The 20,580-nt window shown below is 41.4% G+C and overlaps 1 long non-coding RNA gene across 9 annotated transcripts in view; it reads right to left on the bottom strand.

Annotated features, from left to right (window-relative positions):
• Positions 1-10,995: 10,995 nt before the first annotated feature.
• The window catches only part of LOC110351234 (uncharacterized), a 43,340-nt gene continuing 33,755 nt past the window's right edge, over positions 10,996-20,580 (bottom strand). For 7 of the 9 annotated variants that reach the window (XR_011811930.1, XR_011811931.1, XR_011811932.1 and 4 more), the window contains one exon: positions 10,996-11,267. This is a non-coding gene — a long non-coding RNA (uncharacterized lncRNA). The remainder of the gene's footprint in view (positions 11,268-20,580) is intronic. The other 2 variants (XR_011811933.1, XR_011811938.1) reach the window with 1 other exon arrangement.

Below are 20,580 nucleotides of genomic sequence, written 5' to 3'. Positions count from 1 at the left end.
TTTCAGCCCAGCCTAATGAATTGTCAGAACTGTCAGACAGCTCCAAGGAATGACAAATGTCTATGATTTGCTGCTGCTGCTGCTACTTTGCTGAAAACACCTGATGTATATAGTCTTGAAATCCTCTGTTTTGTGTTACAGGCAAGGGTAAGCTGAAGGAATTGGTGTATGTGTGGAGTTATTTTCTTTCATTTTACGTATATGTAGCCTAATTAAAAGAATATGGTAAAAGAAAGTTCAGATTGGATATTAAAGCATTCCCAAACCAAGAAATGACCAAAAGGAGGCAGAAGATATAACCTTAGCTGTGGTCCATTTTGAACATTTTAAAATTCCATATTTAGCTGTATGGTTTTATGTTATATATAATAACCGTCTGTTACCCAACATAAACATGCAATGATATATCCCTATATTTGTATGACGTTTTCTTCATCAAGATTATAGATAGTAAAACACAAAGCTAACTCCACAAAGGTTTTTTTATTTTTTATTTTTTTTTCAGACAATAAGATCAATCAAATAATTAATTTGACAAATATCAGAGTTTGAGTTATACAGGCTCCAAACATTTATTAACTTGCAGCCAGATTCTGTGAACATTTGTCATTGACTTAAATGGGTCTAAGATTTCACTTCTTGACGAGTGACAGGCCCTGATGGGTATTTAGTCATTTCTGCTATACCAGATTGGCACTGTACTTAATACATTTGCTAATTCTGTCATAGAGCTTACTCTCTATAACATTCCCCTGCACCTTCCCTGAAGAAATTCTTGTGAATCTGTCCTTTGAATAACACACACACAGACAAAAATATAGTTTTGGAAAACAGACAGTGCGATTCTTTTGCTTAATTAGTCACTTGTCCAGCACTGAAATACATTTAGAAAATGTTTTTATTGACTGGAGAACAGTTTTTGCTGCTTTGGTGCTAGTCAGAAGATATTTTCAAGATCAGCTCCCAGGCAGTCAGGTCAGTTGTATGACATTATGAGAGAGAACCTTCATTATGTGAGTATCATATAGATGATAGCCACAAACATAGTGTTATTCTTAAAGGAAATGGACACCGGGAACCTGACCTGAGTAAGATTAGGAGGGTCACAAATTGGGTCCCTCAGCTGAAAGAAGAAGAAATAAGGTCCTGGAAAGCTGATCCAACTGCATCAGTGAAGGAAATATGTGGATCATTCCTCTTACTATCACAAAGTGAGGTCTATTGTCATAGAGAGAGCTATCTGTGGTGTTGGTCCAGACTCAAAGGGCTGCTAAAACTAGAATCTTTAATGAGAACTATGAGGACTTTTTTTTTTTTTTTTTAAAGCCAAATCATTTCCACCTGGGGGAAAAAAATGCTGTTTGTTTATCAAAGGACACTCCCATCCACTCTTCTGCAAACTCTCAGTGATCTCCCCGAATGGTAGAGCCAAGGGCAATGCTTCAAAAATTGGAAACTAGGTTGAACTAGGTCTCAATGTTTTACTAATTTCACTAAAGCTTTGGGTTCTCTGCTAGACAATAGCATCAGCTAAACTTATTTCACAATGAAACAGACCTAGACCAAACAGAAACTACTTGCCTAGTCCTTGCTAGGCTGACTAGAATGGGGTTTTGGAAAAGAAAAAAAAAAAAAAAAAAAGCTATAAAATTTCAAATTCATTAATTTACTCAAATGAAAGGTAGCAGAACAGTAAGCTCCTATACTGTGTGTCTTACTTACAATAAAGCACCATCAAAAATACACTAGCACCATTACTATGCTTGTCTGGCATGCCTGCAGATAATACTACAATGTCATCTCTCTAGACATTATAGCAATGAGCTCTTTTCTCCTCAAACCACTCCTGTGAGTCTCCCCATTTTACAGACAAAGAACTGAGGCACAGAGGAAACAGCCTGAGACTTCCAGGGTATCAGTTTGCTGGAACCTATTGAAATCAAGAGAAACCAAGACTTTAAACAAGGGTTAAATCCAAAATAATCTGAAGAATTTGATCTAATAGGCTTTGCTCTTGGGGGTCAATTGCAATAAACCAGCAGGTAGAAAACAGGTCCCCAGAATATTAAAGAGGGTAATTAATATTACCCTAATATTGGGGTAATACACCCTCTCCATTATGAAAAGACATTCTCAGGCTAATTGCTTGCCTCAGTGAAGACTGGGTTATGGTCATCCCCCAATGTCACAGCAAAAGCACTTTGATGGGACTATCTGAGGATCTTGCAGGGCATCTGCAAGATAACAAAGGAGGTATGGTGCTTGCTCAGCCATGAGAGCTGAGCTCCCACACACAGCCACAACAAAGGGCAGGAGGAAGCTCTGAGATACACTACTGGTCCCATAGATGCACTGAAAGTGAAGGTGTGTATATCAGGACAGGAGGAATAATGAGAAATAAATGCCAAAGGGATTACTGGGCTCCTCTCATAGATTAACTCTGATTTGACAATGGTTGGGGTGTGGGAACTCCTCTATGATTTAAGAATAAGAATTCCTCTCTAAGTGGCCTAAAACTCACTGCTATATCATCACTTGCTGTTGTCAAATAAATAATCATGCGAAATCAGCTGCAGAGAAAAGTCTCCTGTAAAACTGAGTTCATGCATGACATATGATATATCTTTTCAAAGGAACAGATACATCTTTCTTACAGCCAGCATGCAGCTTCCTTCACTGTACCTTCCCTCCCATCCAAATCACCTCAAATAAATGTGAGTTCTGCTGTGTTCACAGTAATTCCTTCATTTTTAAACACATAATGGAAATGTATAACTAGTCCTCATAAAAATTTATATCTCAATTCATCCCTTTAATTTATAACAGGCCCTCCAGGCAGTTATTATTCAAACATTAATAAAATGCCTATGGATCACCAAAAGCATCAATTTTCACATTCACCTCCCCTTCTATTTGTACATATATAAAGCCAGATTAGAGTTAATGCCACTTCTGCGTCTAACAACAATTACGTCTTTAATAAGATAGGAACAAATGATATATTATCTTAATCATGTTAGGAATTTGAGTTCTTTTCATGAAACAAAGTTGAATATTTTATGTCTTTTGTGACAATTGTTACTTAACAGCCTATATGTTTGGATATTGCAGTTTATGCAAATGTTCATGTTCTATAAATTTTAGATTTATCTCCATTTATCATTCTACATGTTCGAATATAGAGACATTATGGTTTAGCATGTGACTTTGTTCACAGTCTAAAATATGATTTGGACACCTTTCATTTATTTATATCACAGAGAAAAGGATGGAGGGGGGAGAATAGTTAGTGCAGAGGTTAGATCCTCAACTTTTATAAAGCGATATACTTAGCAAAGCTACATCTCACTACACTGATATAAATCCATCTAAGAATTTGATCTTTCATTTGTTAAAAGTTGAATTCTAAAGGATTTAAAAGTGTATAAGGGAAGCCAGGCTTCATTCTGTGTTCTAAAAGCTGTCGCCAGCTCATTGCATGTCACATTGTAAAAACTCTTACTCTTGAGAGTAATTATTACTAATATGAGCTCTCTTATAGACAGACTAGGAGATAACTTGCATGCAGAATGGTTTTACATTTGAAGCACATATAAGAGGAGCAATGATGATTAGGGACATAAAGATACATAGGAAATAATTATTTGTTATTTATTAATATTTAATAATAATAATAATAATAATTTTGAAGCCAGTTGAATTTGGTGAAGAGAGTGAGAAACATAGATGCTAGGACCATATTTTGGTTCTGTGTAGATCACTACCATTGTGTTGACACCCAAGAAACAGCATCAATTTATGTCAATTAAGAAACTAGCCCTTTGCATGGCCGTCAAAGGAAAACAGCAGCGACAACAACAAAACACTCAAAGCTGAGACTTAGATTTATTTTCGGACTTTGCTTGTTCTAATTACAAGTGGTGTTCTGGATGGGTGCTAAGCTAAGGAGAAATTACCAGGAATGGAGATGGTTTCATTATAGTTTTCATTATGGTTTCTTTACACAGGCAAACATAGTATAGAATTCAGTTCTACCACCTTCATTATGGAAACTGCATTTGTAGCAGCTTTGCAACCAGGCATTAGCTGCCCAGGAAAGCTGTCTGCCTTAAAGAGTTTGCAGCATTGATCTGGAAGATTTTATTGCAGTGTCTCCAACCCGTGCTCACAGGACTCTCCCCTTCATTCACAAAGGTACTCTCTCCAGTTCCCAAGCACTGTAGAAAATGCTGATGAAGACTCAGGGAGGGACCAAAACTAAAGTGAACCCCATTAAGACAGGAGCTGCCTTCCTGTGTGTTTCATTATTAATACTGAGTTCAATTACTCTGATTTCTTCTGTTGATGAATTAGTAGCACCAGAACCAAGTCCCTGGCTGATACCCATTTGTCTTTGCTTATAAGTGCTAATGTGATCCTGTTCCTTTAAAATCAAACTCCTGCTTCAGTCACTTTACGTCTTTGCAACACTAACTGTCTTTTCACTAATTGGTTCTGTGTAAATGAAACAAGCTGAAAAACACTGTGGCACCAATAAATATTAATAAGTTATTGTTTGTTTTCTTTACCTTGCTTATGAATTCATACAAAGACAGTGCTAAGACATTAACTCCAGTCTATTAATTGCCACCTGATAATTGCCACCTGATACTTTTCTCCTGGATAATTAGGTACCCATTAGTTCTAATCAAGTAGTTACTTAATTATTGCAGTAATTAGTCTAATGGACTAGCAAATTGAAGCTTTATCACTTTTGGATACTTAATGTTCCTGACAGAGTACTTCACAAGTGTCAGGGTTCCTGATTCAGCAACCTGCCGTCTATGAACCCCCTGCTGCCACTTCCACCCCACCCACGCTGCTCCCCAGCCACTTGCTGAAACAACTCTGATTGTCAAAGCCAGAGGCAACATAAGTTTGAGTCCTTCTTCCATCTCATTCCCCTTCCCACCCCCGTCTATGCCTCCCCTCCTGTGCTCTCACTGCTCGGCTCATTCCACACCAAAAGAACTTTGTTGGGAAATTAAATAACATCTTGGCATGGAGATCACATGCATTAGACTGTATGGCAGCGTGATTCAAAGGAAGGAGCTAATGTTGGCAGGTGTGGGAAGAAAAAAGCAACTGTGAGGGGAGAAATAATAAAGAACATTCATGAATACTCAAACACTGCCAGGCTTGGAAAGAAAAAGAGAGAAGCAAAGACAACTGGTGGTAAATGAAGGCATAGCTCCAAGGTCTGGGACTGGTAATAGGTCTCTCTTTCATCTTTGAATCAGAGATGTGAATCTAACACATTTTTACTGAATAAAAATCCTGGGAAGTCATTTCTGCCCATAGACTCTGTAGCACAGAGTTGGTAGACAAGAAACCACTAGCATTTCTCTGGCCTATATTTTTATGATTAATTTAATACTTAATTCTGAAGGGCTGTCAATCCTACACCTAACACTTCCTTGATATTCAGTTCAGAAAGGCCATGTGAAATGCCATCCTCCCCCTGCTTTCCGTGTACTGGTCCATACGTTGTCTTTGTGGATCATGCTTTCTTTTGGATCCTAGTGTGTTTGAGACAGGCACAGGCATTTAGGAACATCACAGAATTAAATGTGGATTTCTGTCTCCCATTGATCATCTGATCCAGATTCTCCCAAGCCTTTTCATGTCAGATTTGTATCAGAATTGATCATCAAGCCCTTTGGCAAGTGTCATCTGCCCCAGGCGTTGCAATGTGTACCGTATAAAAGCTCGTTGCACTGGGAAAGGGAAAGGGAGGGGGAAGAGAATTGATCCTGCACAGAAATAAAGAGGTTAATTCCATTCAATAATGCTTGACAACTTGCTAATGGTTAAACTGCTTCACATATGTGGTAAGATTATGTATTCTGAAATAGATGTATTTGCCTTTCTTGATCGGATATCTGATGTTTCCATTACTGCTAACTCTGTAGCACAGCCTGGGGTTTTGTCCAGAGAAAGGCTTCATAACATGCCATGATTGATTTCTGCTGGAGGGTGCTGGGTTTCCAACCAGCCAGGTACCTGGGTTTGTTTTTATGAATAGGAAGGCACAAGCTGGTGACTGGTTTTTTACTTACTGTGGAACTAGAACAAGGAGAAGTTGTGCACTGGATCAGATTTCTCTTATGCATCAAAATCTATATAATTTAGGTTATCACACAGAGACCAGAGTCCCCTAGTCAGCCATGTAACACACATTCATAAACCAGAACATACCCCTTACTGCAGTATCCTCACAAACGTCAGAATTCGATTTACTTATTGAATTTTCCTCAGTATGTTCATATTATCAGAACTGAGAAGCCAACGGTTTTCTGGGGAAGCATAAATTCTCCTAATTCTTCTTACTATACAAAAAAAAAAAAAAAAAAAAAAAGTTCCTTTTTCAGTTACTTTACACTTTTACCCAAAATACTCAGACCATGATAAAGGGGTCACTTGCTCATGAGATTTCTGCCATAGCTCCATGTGCATCCATCACAACTGTTTGTGAATGCTCATTTACTCTGAAGTTACTCTTTAGGTAACAGCCAATAAAACCGTATGCTGCTATTGAGAAATCAAACCACAGAACTGCTTAAACACCTGTGTGAGGCCACTGAGCAATAACAGTCCCATGCACTCAAAGCAAAATTAGGCAAAGTGTACTTGGCCCATTAAGAAAACATATTGCTTGAAATTACAGTGCCTCAGGATCCTGGATCCTGCTCCTGGTGCTGGCTCCATTGGATAGGGCTGCCAGCCCTACTCAGCATGGGACCTGTATTGACCTGAGTTCAAGTACCTGAAACCACTGTCTCTGTCAAAGGCTCCAAGTGGCAGAAATTTACCATGGATAACCTCATCTGACCTCCCAGAACAGCTTATACTTTTCTGTCCTGCTGTGATGAAACTTGCTCCAAATTTGTACCCAAAATGAGAGTGATGGCAGAGGGGCAACAGGTACTGGGGGGGGGAGGGGGCGGAGGGGGCATCCAGGGGTCTCTTGCATGCTGTGCCTCTGCCAGGGCTGTACAGAGACCGGCTGTCTCCAGTGCTATCGATCTAGCACAAGAACTGAATTCATTTTAAAGATGCTGAGAGAGAACGAGAAAACTATACGTGACAGATGTTAGTCACGTTGCTTAATGTACTACTTGAAGGTGTTCAGATGCTCTGGTGATGAGGGTGCTAATAAAACCAATGTAGAATAGAGTGAAACAGGCTAAGAAAGGAATTTTAGTGTTAGAAAACTAAAAAGGCTTTTTAGCTTGAGGGTGGATTAAATGTCATACTATCCACGTCATCAATTTTCCCTCTGGATTTGACTTTGAAACACTTGTGCAGTTCTTCAGCAATGACACAGCAACAAGCAAATTAGAAGACAAACTGAGAATACCTTTTATGTTGGAAATACCAGGAGAAACTGTCCAATGGTTATTCAGAGAGAAAGATGTAGAAATCATTAAGGCAAGATTGCTTGGAAAGCTTATGATGGTGTTTCTTGCAAAAGAAAAGTGGAAAAAAGAAGCATAAAGAAGCAAAATCCTTAGCACCTTTTCCCTATCTCTCTCTATGCACTTTCTAGCACTTCAGTTCACAGGCTCAGTAGGCAATCAATTTTAGCTTGTAACAATTCAGCAGTTTAAGATCTCCATAATAGTTTGGACCACTGCTGTTCAATGGGCTGCACAGCTTATGGAAAAGCCTGTATGTTGTTCTGGGGAGAGGTAAGCACAAAGGGAAGGAAGAATCAGGGAGGCGAGCTGCTTCCAATTTGTCTATCCAAATCTAAGATGCTTTTATGGGGTGTGGGTTACTATTGGAAAGATCTTAGTCTACATCTCTTTGAGGAGTTCCTTGAGCAGTTCTTTTATACTTTTCATCATTTTCTTGATGTGGTACACATGGAAAAAATGCCAGCCAAGAGAACACAGGGGATAAGACAGATCAAAGACAATTGTTCAGCCTTCTGCCACTGAGTAAAGAAGGGTTGTTTGCCTGTGTAGGAAACAGAGTAGCTAAAGGGTGACATACAGAATGCAATGTGCATCCTCATGAGTACTTCTGGCAAACATAAAGTGCAAGATACCTTGCACAAAGTAAGAGGAATTTGCCCTAAGGGAGGCTGAAGTGTTACTGGGGTGTAGCTAATTCACAGTCAGTCTGGTCCTTGCTCCCATCTCCTGACTGCCACAAGGGGCTACATCCTGGGTCCTGCTAACGAGAAGAGCCTGGTACCCAAGAATTTCAAAAGAGCCTGAGGTGGAGTGGTACTTAGTTTGGAAAGCCACTCCCAGCCATAATTCCATCCTTCTGGCATACCTAGACAGAGAGGTGAGAGTATGAAAGAAATGTTACAAAACTCATGTCCCAGGAGATGCAGCACTGGCCAGAGGGAGGAGAGGTGAATGTCTGGGCTGCCTTCCATTGCTGTATGCCAGCCTCACTGGGCTTCTGTAGCTGGCCTTTGCTAAAAGTTAATGATATGTAAACAGCTAAAAATTATCTGGTAAAAAATTATCTGGCTCTACTTTCTCATTCTGGTATTGGGGAGAATCCAGGTGAAGCAAGCACCAAATGCTCAAGTTCAGTTCACCCTCTTGGACAGCTGTCTTCTGTCACCCCAGTGCAGAAAAGCCTGATAGGTGCCAGTTTGGCCATCTCTCCTATCAATTGCTGCAAGGGATTTGTGGTATCTTCTTTAACAACATGCACATCAACAGCACAACCAGCACAGTTGTCCAAGTCTGCACCAGTGCCCCAGAAACAGCCTGGGGGACTTGGATGTCCTCTCGTGTATCTTCCTAACACAGCAAGTAATCTGCTTCCCTTCTAATACTACTTTCTTGTCCTCATTTTGATGGTCCTAGTATAGGTCCAAGACAATCTCAGGGTAAAAATGAGGAGGGACTGATCATTCTAAATTTGGGCATGTGGATGTTTGAACCCCTGGACTGGAGGATCTTTGTTGTGATTTTGTTTTTTTGCAGGTTCTTCTCAGCTGCTTGTCAGACTGGGCCATGATGAAACTCAACATCTTGCAGAGACATAAAATGGAAAACAGGCAACTCATCAGAAAAGTAGCAGCTGTTTTACACCATCACAAAACAAAATCATCATACACTAAAAACTAGATTTAGCAGTTTAAAAGAGCTGCTAAAACAAAATTAGCTGGAGACAACAGCGCGGTTTTGTAACTGACAGTGCTTCACTCAAACGCCCTAATTCATGTAAAAACAACTTAGGAAACATTAAACGGCTGATGCTTTTGGAAAGGGGAAGAGCATTCAGACTTTCAATAGCTGCTTAGAAAGAACACGCAGATTTATTACATCATTTTTTTTTCTTTTACGAATTTTAAATAAGCATTGTGTCAAAACTGCCACCTCTTAAATAACAATGATGCTACAGTCCTCCTGACAGAGGGAGACACCAGCTTTTATTGGCAAGTCATTTGTATTTATTGCAGGCTGAAAGCCAGTAAAAAGGTTGTACAAAACTTCAATGGGAAATGAGATGGAATAAGAAGGCCTTGAGCAGGTGGGGTCATCAAACACTTCAATAACTCGGTATGGCTGTTCATACAACCATAAGTTCATACACATGGAGAGGATATAAAGACCCAACTGCCTTATGAATGGGCTTTCTGTTGCCTTTTCATATGCATACACGATCTGTGCTAGATACAGGTGGAACACAAGTTTTCCTTTGGCCCAGCTGTATTCCCCACTGAGGATAAAAATTTCCCTGTGATGTAGATACATTCTGCCAATAACCAACACAACTTACAAGGGTTACAAATTTGTCTGGCAAGAGATTTAAGTAAGCCAATTACTACTAGGGTGTATGTGGCTTGACCAGAGGTCTGTCATCCAGGAGCCATAAAAGGGTGATTCTTGATTGCTTGGGACTAAATTTAAGTTGTCCATATGATTACTAAGAGAATAATTTGTTTTATTTATTTATCTATGTTTTATCCCAAATCAGCCTAATTTTAGCCTCTAGTATATTTTGTCTGCCTGTGGAATGGGCACAACTCCACAATCCTTAACAGTCTCTGTGGGTTTTGTAAAGTTAATATCTAGAAATAGCTTGGAAGGTTAGTAGTAACACATACGTGTCAAGAAGAGAATATCGCCACTGACAGTAATAGCAGTTATGATTGTTTAGATGTAATCCACACGCTTTTCAATAGACTCAAGTCTCTAACAGCTTTTTTCCCGACCTGAGTTTCTGGGAGCGCATACAGCACTCCACAAAGCAGCCTTGCTCTGGCAGGGGTGCTTCCAGGTCTCTCATGGTGGCAAGTCCCTACACCCTTGGTATCTTAGGAGAATCTCCCATCACATCCCATCAAACTGCTGCCTGAGAAGCAATTTTGGGCTGGATATTGCGTAAAGGAGGGATAAAGTTTAAGCTGAGGTCTGGCTATTTGTTCTGTGCAGACAGGTTGTGGCCCTGAAGAAGTCTTTTTTCTTCAAATAAATTGCAGGGGTGGAAGTATAAAAAATGCCCCATTCTTCAAGGGTATTTTTATTTAGATCCCACTCTTCAAAAGACTACCTATAGATGTAAAAGCCGAGGTGCAATCCAAAGTTTGAAAAGTTACAGACTCATACAGACAGCTTCTGATGGATCTGAATTTTTCAGCTGAAGAACATCACTGCTCTTGACCTGAGACCTAGATTTCACATTTCAGGAATTAAATGAGCATCATTTTCTAAAAGACATTAGACCAAGGCTGGGCTATCCAAAATATGGCTTCAGGATTTAGATGAAGACATTGTCATGTCAAGGAGACTTAAAACCTGACATGTCTTTTTTTCTGTTGAAAATCCAGCCCTAGTTTGTTATACCACATCGTGGCTTGTTATGTGCAGGAGGCAAAGGAAAAGTGGAAGTTGTTTTGGATTTAACATCTCTTACAGGATTGTTTGCAGTAACAGGGCATAAGGCTCAGTGACCTAGATGATCTGGCCTTGTCTTATATTACTCTCTTCCCAATTTATCCTAAGACTGTGCCAAAAACCTGCCAAAATATAAGGGAAATGTTTGTGACCCCTGCCAAACAGAGAAGCCTCTGGCTCTGAGATACCTCAAATGTTTTGATTAGACTGAAGGAGCTGAGCCTGAAAATAGGGGAGTGCAAAACAAAAGAAAGACTATTTCCTGCCTGCTGCCGCAAGGATGGGAATTGTGCATGAACGCTTGTCCAGCTCCTTCCATACAGGCATCCTGATTTTCTCAAGAAAGTATTCAGCCTGCTTTAAAAAGATAAAAATATTTAAAATATAATATAAAATAACATAACAGAATAAAAATATAGTATAAAATAAAATAAAATAAAATAAAATAAAATAAAATAAAATAAAATAAAATAAAATAAAATAAAATAAAATAAATAAAATAAAATAAAATAGTAGAAATCGTGATGAGGGCAAGGAGATGAGAGCCTCAACCCACAAATGGGCCATATTCACCTTCCAGAAGATGGATGGCCACTCCAGCCACCCAGATGCACCACCGCTGCAGCTCTGGGGGCATGAACAAAGGACCTTGAGGCAAGCAAGGCACAAAGCCAGTGGGGAGATTGACTGATCTTGTTTCGGATCAGATGGATGGCTCTAAATGACCTGTAAAGACGTTCTCTGAGCCCTGAGCCACAACTTTAAGAGCCAAGACACCACTAGCACTTCTGAAGTAGTTATTAGTGACTGAAGTAGCACTTGTCAACTGCGACTTCAGTTTCAAGTAATAGTTTAACAGCATCAACTTGAAGAAAGGTTATATCTCTGTGTGTCTGGTGTGCTGCTGACACTTAAAGGAAATAATTGGTAGACTTGGAGCAGGGGCAGACACCAGTGATAGAACAGGAGAGGAGGTTGGATACTCGAAGAAAAACTTCAACAATTTTGCATGAAACAAGAGCCAGGAATCCATCCTAGGCTCTGGCATAAAAAGCAGGAGGAAGCTGTAACCCAACCTGCAGAAAAAGCTCCGCTCCCCAGCCGCAAGCTGTGCTGCTGTGCCATTTAAAGGCTCATCTACAGCTGCAGGCTGCAGTCCTGTCCCACCGAGAGGACAAAAACATGTTGCCCCTTGCAGTTCTTGGCTGGCTTTTTGGAAAGCACATGTAATGCAATCTCCAGCTGATTTTTGGCTTCAGGACAGCAAAGCCCAAGAGAAAGTGTGTGTGTATATGTGCATGTGTGCTGGGAAAGAGAAGACAGGAAATCATCTGGAATGAAGTGCTCAGTCTCATTTTACCTGTAGCTTGGCTGTGTGACTCTTAAATAAAGGAATTAGCATGCAAATCCAGCAGTCCCTGGGCTGTCATCGCCTTCCAATTAGCTGCATTTGATTTTGGTGGGCACTGATGGATTGTGTCAGCAGGTGAGGCAGGATGTCTAAAAGGTGCTCTGGCTGCCACAGGCAGGAGAGGGCTGTGTGTGTGCTTGTTTTTCCCTGGTGCTGGTTGCTGGAATTATGCTGGCCTGCCAAAATAAAAGCACCACTGATGCTCACTGGCTGGAGGAACTGACTGACTCTGATCGTGGTTATCCTGTGTTTCTGTGGGCAGTGTGACAAAGTCAGAGAAGAGCAACTGAGGCCAAGTGAGCTGGCCCACCAGTTGGCCAGAGAAAAGTCTGGGTGTTTCAGACACCCAGTCTGAAGCAGTTGTTGCTGGTTACTGTCCCATTCTGTTCCACTATGCCCGGTTAAACCATTTTTCTAATGCATGTTATGTATCACCTGTATCGCATGAGGTACCCCACAGCACCCTTTAGAGAAGTTATGAAGCTGCTGTGCTTGGTCTTGATGACATAGGAAATCTTGTCTCATCCCAGGGAATGCACAAGCAAAGCTAAAACAAGCAAATTACAGTTGCAGCCATGGAAGAGGAGCTTTGCAAACACACTTCTTGCCCTCAAAAGGAGAGAATGTGTATGTTCTAGTCAGACATCCTGAGAGGGTAAAGGGGCTCTGGCTCCTCAGCTGCCCCTACAACATGTTCCTGAGGGGGCCAGCAGTGTTTCAGCAGACCAAGCTGTAGTTGTAGGGTTTGTGAGAGTCAGAAGAGTGCCTCTGAAGTGAAGAGTAGCTTGTGTTTAATGAAACAGAAGAACTGTCATGAGAAAAGGGCTGCCAGGGGAATGAAGCCAAGACAGCTTTGACTTGGTCACACCAATAAGTTAGGGAAATTACATTTACAGAACAATTTTAAAACACAGGCATGTGATCCAATTTGTCCAGAAAAGGGGATGTTTCCACAGATAATAAGCAAGCAATTCCAATCCTCTGTAAGAGTTTTAGTTGTGTAGAGTCAGAAAAGTCCGCATCTTTTCTGTTTGTTATAAATAAAGCTCAGAAGGACATAGATATTCTGCATGCAATAAATTAGAGGAATTAGAACAAGTTGAAGAAATTGTTCGCATTAGAAGTTTTAGTAACAGTAAGTGTGGGCTGCAGGTCATGACAGAAATAAGATGAGGCAAGCAGGATTTTGTGGAGTGAAAATTAGAAATTCATGGTCAGCTTAAGATGATAGCTCACCATGCCTGAGTAAATGTCAAAGGTACTGCTTACAATTTTACTTTTGGACAAAACAAAACAAATTTGGAGTAGACTTGTGAGTCATTGTCATAGCAATGATGATTGAGTTTGTATATGCAGACAAGGTTGCCTAGAGAAGAGTACGGGAGCAGAAAAGAGACTAAGGATTGGTACCTGTAAAGCCAACACAGAATTGGAGGGTGGGGATGATGATGAGGGACCTTCAGTCAACAAGAGCAGCATCAATACAGAACTAAGTCACAGATGCCCAGAAGAACAAAATTCAATAATTAAGCAATGACGTCAAAAGTGGCTGATGGTTCGAGAGGCTGAGGGTAGCATTCTGCTGCCAGGTTTTGCCCAATAAGAAATACGGAAAGATTTTTTTGAGAGCTATTTCAGTGGGACGTAATGTTGGGTACACAGGACAGAAGAGGTGGAAAAAGCATATTGAGCAAGCCTAGATAGGTAAGGGAACAAGGTCTCCAGAGAAGCAACACAGACAAGGAGAAGTGCTTACAAATTGAAGGAATAAAGCATTGTGTTGTGAGACCTGGTGAAGAGAGAATAGTGAAAGGTTTTGGGAGTATGAGGAAGGAAATGAGAAGGGAAACTAAAGATGAAGAAATAAAATTAGACTTCTGGGTTATAAGGGTGAAGAAAAAAAAAAAAAAAAAGGAAGAAAAATGTTTGTGACTGTAATGGCAGAAGGAGGAAAAAGAGAAAAACAACCTGATTCAATTTTCTCATCAGATAAATCAGCAAGAGACTGTACACTGCTACAAACAAAGACAAAAAGGGGAAAGTTGAGGAAGAAGTCAAAAATGTGGTTGGAAGAAGTCATGAGACACTGGGACCAGGGTTGGAGGAGGGCAAGAGAGAGGATGTTGCCAGGAAAGAGAAGACAAATGGCTCAGTGGATGAAAAAGTGAAGCTGAAGTGGACTGGATAACTGTACTAATAGAGGGCCAGGATGGGATAACCTTGTGGAGGATTCCAGCAGAAGATGAGATCCCAGCTCCATCCTGACCTGCAAAAAGGGCATTGAACTTATCCTAAAAGCAAAGGATGGTGAGGAAAGAATTCAAGCTACTGTTAATAACAACATACTGTTTAACTATAGTGATAATAATGGTGGTACTTTGAGCTATACATCATCTGTTTCTGCTGGTTTTGATTACTTTAAAACAGAGCATGCCAAAGAAGCTTAGAAGAGCACTGCCACCTTTGGCACCTGCCCCAAATCAGGCCTGCAATCCTACCCATGTCTCACTCAGATTAAGAGCTTCTGTCCTTGAAATGTTAAACTCATTATCTGGGAGGTGTGGACAGTCTTGTGTCTCACAGCACTAGGAAGAAGAAATTTGACATGAGTATGTCACAGGAGGGGGGTGCGGGGGGGAAAACAAAAAAAACACTCCTGAGAAATGTTGAAAGCGCGTGTATTTTTGGCAGAGGATACTAGCCAGACTTGTCAGCTGATAGCATCCATAGAGCTGGAAGACTGAAAATGAACCGTATTACAACAAACAGAGATTTCACCACTGAAAGCAGTGCACTGACATTTATATTAGCTCCATTTGACACAACCTGATGGGCTGGGCTGGGCTGGAGTGAAGCCCGTGCAATATCCACCCACTTCCTCCTGCCCCAGCCCGCCTCTGCCGTGCACCTTTCTCACTGTCCTGGGGAAGAAGGAGCTCATACCCACTCTGATGCTCTTTGCTGCAGGAAGGGCAATTTCTCAGCCAAATGCTCAGGTAATGACAGAGGCAATACTTTTACCCTGCCCTGACCAGGGAGAGCCTGACAAGCTCCATCTAGAGAAGAAACTTGGTGGGGTCAGGAGAGGTTCCCCGCCTCTAGGTTACTCTGTGCTCTGACACTGAACCAGAGTGACCTCAGTGGAGTTACCCTGATTTACCTGGAGGTAGTAGGGAGCAGGATCCAGTCCAATAAATTGCATCAATTTAATGGGGATCATATATGAGAGAAAGGAAAGTCTGGACCCTCGGTCCCCGGGGCTACTTTGGGGGCTGACTGTCAAGGTGTGTTTTTTATTGTGTGTACCGCTTGTCTGATGATAGGAACTAAATTGAGAAGAGGCTCATTTCTCACAGGCCACTGAGCAACCAGAATGTGCTAACTGTCATACGTAGGAAGCACTCAGGTGTCGGGATTGTCAAGAGAGAAAGTGCAGCGCTTTTTATTAACTGCAAGAGCAATCAGCTCTGTCTGGGTCTGCTCAGTCTTGTGGAAACACATAGTTCACACTGGGCAATGCTCAGAGGCTTAACACAGGTATCAACACTGTGCCTCCAGTAATAACTTCACATTAGAGCTGTTGCATTACGGACTATTGCATAGTCACAATTATACTTGTGGTACCTGGTAGCCTGATCTCTGACTTGAAGGCCTTTCCTAAGTCTGAACAGGTCGAATATTGCAAAATTCAGTGGCACATTCGAACAGTATTTTGTCTTGCCCTCAGAGGTTTTGCATGGTTGATGCAAAGGCTGCATAGACCCTTTTTACCTGGCATCTTTTTACCAGAGGGATATCATAGCCAGGCAGCACAGTGCACGGCAGAGAGACCCTAAAAGAAAAGGGGGTGAGGAAGATGCATTAAAGTCATTGATAGTCTCTTCCTGAAGATAAGATAGCTCCACAAAGTCCTTCTCTGAAAGCTGTAAAAATACCCCCAGATTTTGGGGGAATTAAACATGATCTTGAATTGATTTAGATTAACTTACTTTGAATTATATTTGGTTTAAATTCATCAACAATAGAAAAAAAAAATCACACTTATGAAAAATTGGTTCTGGTAGCAATAGTGCCTTTTGCTGGCAATATCAAGCTTGAATGTATCCAGGTGTCGTCTGCATTCTACTATTGGGCAGTACAAGAGACATCCAAACCCCACGACCAAAAGCCATCACAAGTAGTTCCCTGCAGCATGCCTAGGAAAGAGGCCAAACACCCAGAATAACTAAATAGATTCTGTACCACCCAGGGGTTATAAAACATGATATCAAAAGCTCCATCTTTGCCATGGAGTCAGCACCTAGGTGAGCACTGCTGCATCTCAAGAGGTACCAGAAGTGAGGGGTTTTCTAGCCTTTTGTCTCAGCTGGGAGTTTTCTACCTGAAATGAACAGTCTTTTCCCTAGCATAAAATCAGTACACAATTAAATGCATATATGAGAGTAAGGTTTCGATGTTTACTTCACCACTTTACCCAGAGAAAGCCCTGAGAATAGCATTAAAGCAAGAGGCCAGCTGGGCCAACAGAAATGTTCACGGCTGGTTGCAGCACAGTGCTTAGCTGCAAGCATGGAAAATAACCCTCTATATCAGAGAGAGAAAAATGAAATATCTAAGGCACACTAGCCACTGCGGTGGCTGAGTCTCTCCCCTTTTCACATGGTCGGAGATGCTGAACTCCCCTCTCTGATTGCTCTGGAGTGAAGTACTGCCTTGTGGTGCCACAGGAAAAGCAGACCCACAGAGTCCTGCATGTGATTCCCCGGCCAGGCAGCACGTATCGAGGACAAGTGAAGTGACACATCCTGTCTTCAGAGAAGGGTCGGTCAGCTGTACAGCGGTTTGTGCCCTTAGCAGGTGCTTCAATGTCAAAGGTATTAAAGCTGGTTATTTTCAGCCTTGTGCCGAGTGCCAAACAGTCTTGTTCCTCCCCTACCCCCATTCTAATTAAATTTATAGGCAGCGACTATCAGCTGGCCTAAGAGTTGAGCTGTCAAGTTAAGAGAAAAGCGCCAGCAGCACAAACCCCTCCAGCTGGAAAGACAGAGTTTCTGATGGTGGCTTTACTTTCTGGAAATTATCTCTCCCGTCTCATCTCTCATATGTTTCCCGATATATCTCATCTTTTTCTCTGTCTCTCACATACCCAGGTGCACACACGCGCACAGGCACATGTGAGTTATGTGCTATAGTGCCTTGCTTTGGTGGATTGCCTCTGTCTACATAGAAATATATATAGTATAGCTGAGGGCTCTATCCTTCTGTCAGCTACATCAGTGTAACACAGACTTCACCAGCAGTGAATACGCCTCAAATGATTTGACTCTAGACACAGTCTGTTCTGATTCAGCTGGAGCTAGCAAGAACATCCCTGGAAATCAGGCTTTCTCTGCCCAAAGTTTTGTGTTTCTTGGTACACAGAAATTTAACAGTAATTATTGAGTTAATTGTGGTAGAATCTGTATAATTAGTAAATCTTCATGACAGTCCCCGAAATGAGGTACTTGTAGCTTTAGAAAGGGTAGCTGAGATACAAGAATAATAAGTAAGTTGACTAAGATCTTGGAAAGAATCATTAGTGGAACTAAATTTCAGTCTCAAGAATGTCTGACAGCTGTCTTCCCCAGAGTATCCCATGGAGCAGAGTCCCCAGTAGGCGTTTGGGGCTGCCAGGTGTACTGCCTGCCTTCCACCACAACTCGGTGAATTAAACCCTTCTCTAGTCAATTCAGCAAAGACATATTACTGAATCCTCTTCCATTAAATCCTACTAAATTGTGGGAACTTTTGATCTTAAAACTTGGAGCCTTAGAAAATGTAAAAATCCTTCAGCCTTAAGGCATCCATAAACAGACAGAGAAATAATTGTCATGTAATGCCTACTACTGGACCCTGTATCCCATACTATTCAGAACTCAACAATGACAAGAACTGGCTGGAAAAAACATCATCATCACCATCATCACAATCCAGTTGAAACGGGCACCTAGTTGCCTACATTAGTATTTGCCACAGAAATTGGTTGATAACTTTGCTCTTGGGAGGGAAAACAAGGACTGTACTGGAGGTGTCATGGGCTATGAGAAATATGGGCTTTCAGCTTTAGAGCATTTTGCAGCTCCCAGATGATCTTGCTATGACTGCATGGTGCAAAGCTGTCCCAGAGCTAGAACCTCATGCACCACCAGAAGACTTGTTGCAGAAGTTCTACAGGCAGGTCCCTGATAAAGTGTAAAAGCTTGGTCACAGCCTCAGGACTGATTCTTCCAGCAAGGCACTAAACTAAGAGGTCTTCACATGGTGAACATCTCCCACAGCTTTTGGCTTTGCATTAGGGGGTTCTTCCAGGCCTCAGTCCCAAATGACCTCTTTAAGACTGTCTGACGCTATGGTGACTCCAGAGACACCTGCACCTGACAGGAAGGGGCAGCCCCAGGATCTATAGGATATTCCCTTTCCCCTATTGAATTGCCCTTCAGGAATTCACCTGGCCTATCCCTGCCTTAGCCTGGGATATGTGATAAGATCACAGCCAGCAGTGAAGTATCAGAAATACCATACAAATATATTTCCTACAGCCCTTTCTGAGGATCATTTTAGCCAACCAGATTTGTTTGGGCTGTGGTGTGTTTTTGCTTGCTCACCCTTCAGAGAGCATTGACTGGTCTCTGTGTCGCAAAGCAAGAGCGCTCATCCGGGTCATTTCTCTCTGACTGGATCGAAGGAGGAGAACAATTATGATTAAGCTAACCCTTCCAGAGGCTGCACACAAAGCCACCAAAGTAGGAGGCTCAGGAGAGGTTTGTAGTGCACTGCTGAACACATTCCAGTTGGCTTTGAAGCAAGTTAAACAAACCGGGGGATGAAGTGATTCTGGTTTCTATACCTTGAGGATGAGGCACTGAACTGCAAAGCCCAAAACCGATCTCCAGAGTTTTCATACGAAAAACTCCCTTCACTGTCCCACTACCTCTGTGGTTCTGAAGAGTTTCCCAAAAGCATAAAAAGTCAGATAAGGCTGAGGGGAAGGACATACAGGAACTGAGTGATAAGAAGTTTCTTAGGCAGATGGTGGAATAGGGGATCTGCAAAAGGTGCTGAGTGTCCATAGGAGATTTGGGGCTGAGGGAAGATGTACTTTGGAAATTAGGAGGGGGGGGGGGGGAAAGAAAGACTACATGATGGTTGGCATAGGTGAGACCGGGAAACAAGTTCATGTGATACACTACTAACCTTCTTAAGTAAAATCAAAAGACTGAGGATCAGGGGGCAGTTTAGGTCTCCTCATGAATGGCTAAGATTTAAGATGCTCTAAGAAATAATCTGGACAATTTATCATTGCTTTCCCCCCCACAGAGAGGATAATTAATGCTGTAAAATGGAGTAGGCTCAGTGCACCCCTTTCTGATGTCAGGGGCCCATTTTAAGGTCAATGATTGAAATGCTCTGACGGTGTCAGCTGAGCTTTTGCGTCTGTTGCTAGGATTTTACTCACCAAGGACTCTTAAGGTGATGTATGTTCATTAGTTTACAAGAAGATATAATTACCAATCCAAACTGCACCATGTTTCATTTGCTACTAACCTTCTGATTCACCTAGGTAGGTGGCAATGAGTGCATTTGCTAACTGGTGATTACCAAATTAGTTGCATGATAAACCTTTTTCAACATACCTTTTAGGAAGAAAAAAACTAAAATGAATAATGAGTTGATTTTTTCTTTCAACATGCTATAATTTTTATTCATTTAACTTGAGCCAATTTATTAGGAGAGGGAGAGAGCTTGTATTCCTTTGCACTCCTTTTGCAAAAGAGGCAACCAACAGGAAAAATTCTGAATGTAGTTATGTTTTAAAATCCACATTAATTATAAATACACTTATTCTTTATAAAGGCAGGCTCTGCAGCCTGGTTAGGGGAGGGAATGGGGGGTCATGTATAAATTGTCTCCCAAGGACCCCACTGAAATTTCCATAGCATTCACCATATGACACTGATGTGTGAAAATTGACATGAAGATTTGAAAATTGGGACCGAGGGAGACCAAGCATAAAATAACTTCAATTTTGCGCTCTCTCTGTCTCTCGGAGGAATAGTGCAGTGGACTGACCAACACAACACAAACAAGCGAAGAGGAGAGAAAAAAATATTCAGGGAGAAGGATAGGAGTTATTAAAGAGAAAACACACTCCTCACTCACAGAGAGAAAGGATGATCAATGGATTTAGTCACAGAGAAATTCAAGCAGAAAATTGCTGCT

The sequence above is a fragment of the Anas platyrhynchos genome, chromosome 11, assembly GCF_047663525.1.
Source record: "Anas platyrhynchos isolate ZD024472 breed Pekin duck chromosome 11, IASCAAS_PekinDuck_T2T, whole genome shotgun sequence".
In the NCBI taxonomy this organism is placed as follows: domain Eukaryota; kingdom Metazoa; phylum Chordata; class Aves; order Anseriformes; family Anatidae; genus Anas; species Anas platyrhynchos.
This window is presented reverse-complemented; position numbering and strand designations above follow the sequence as displayed.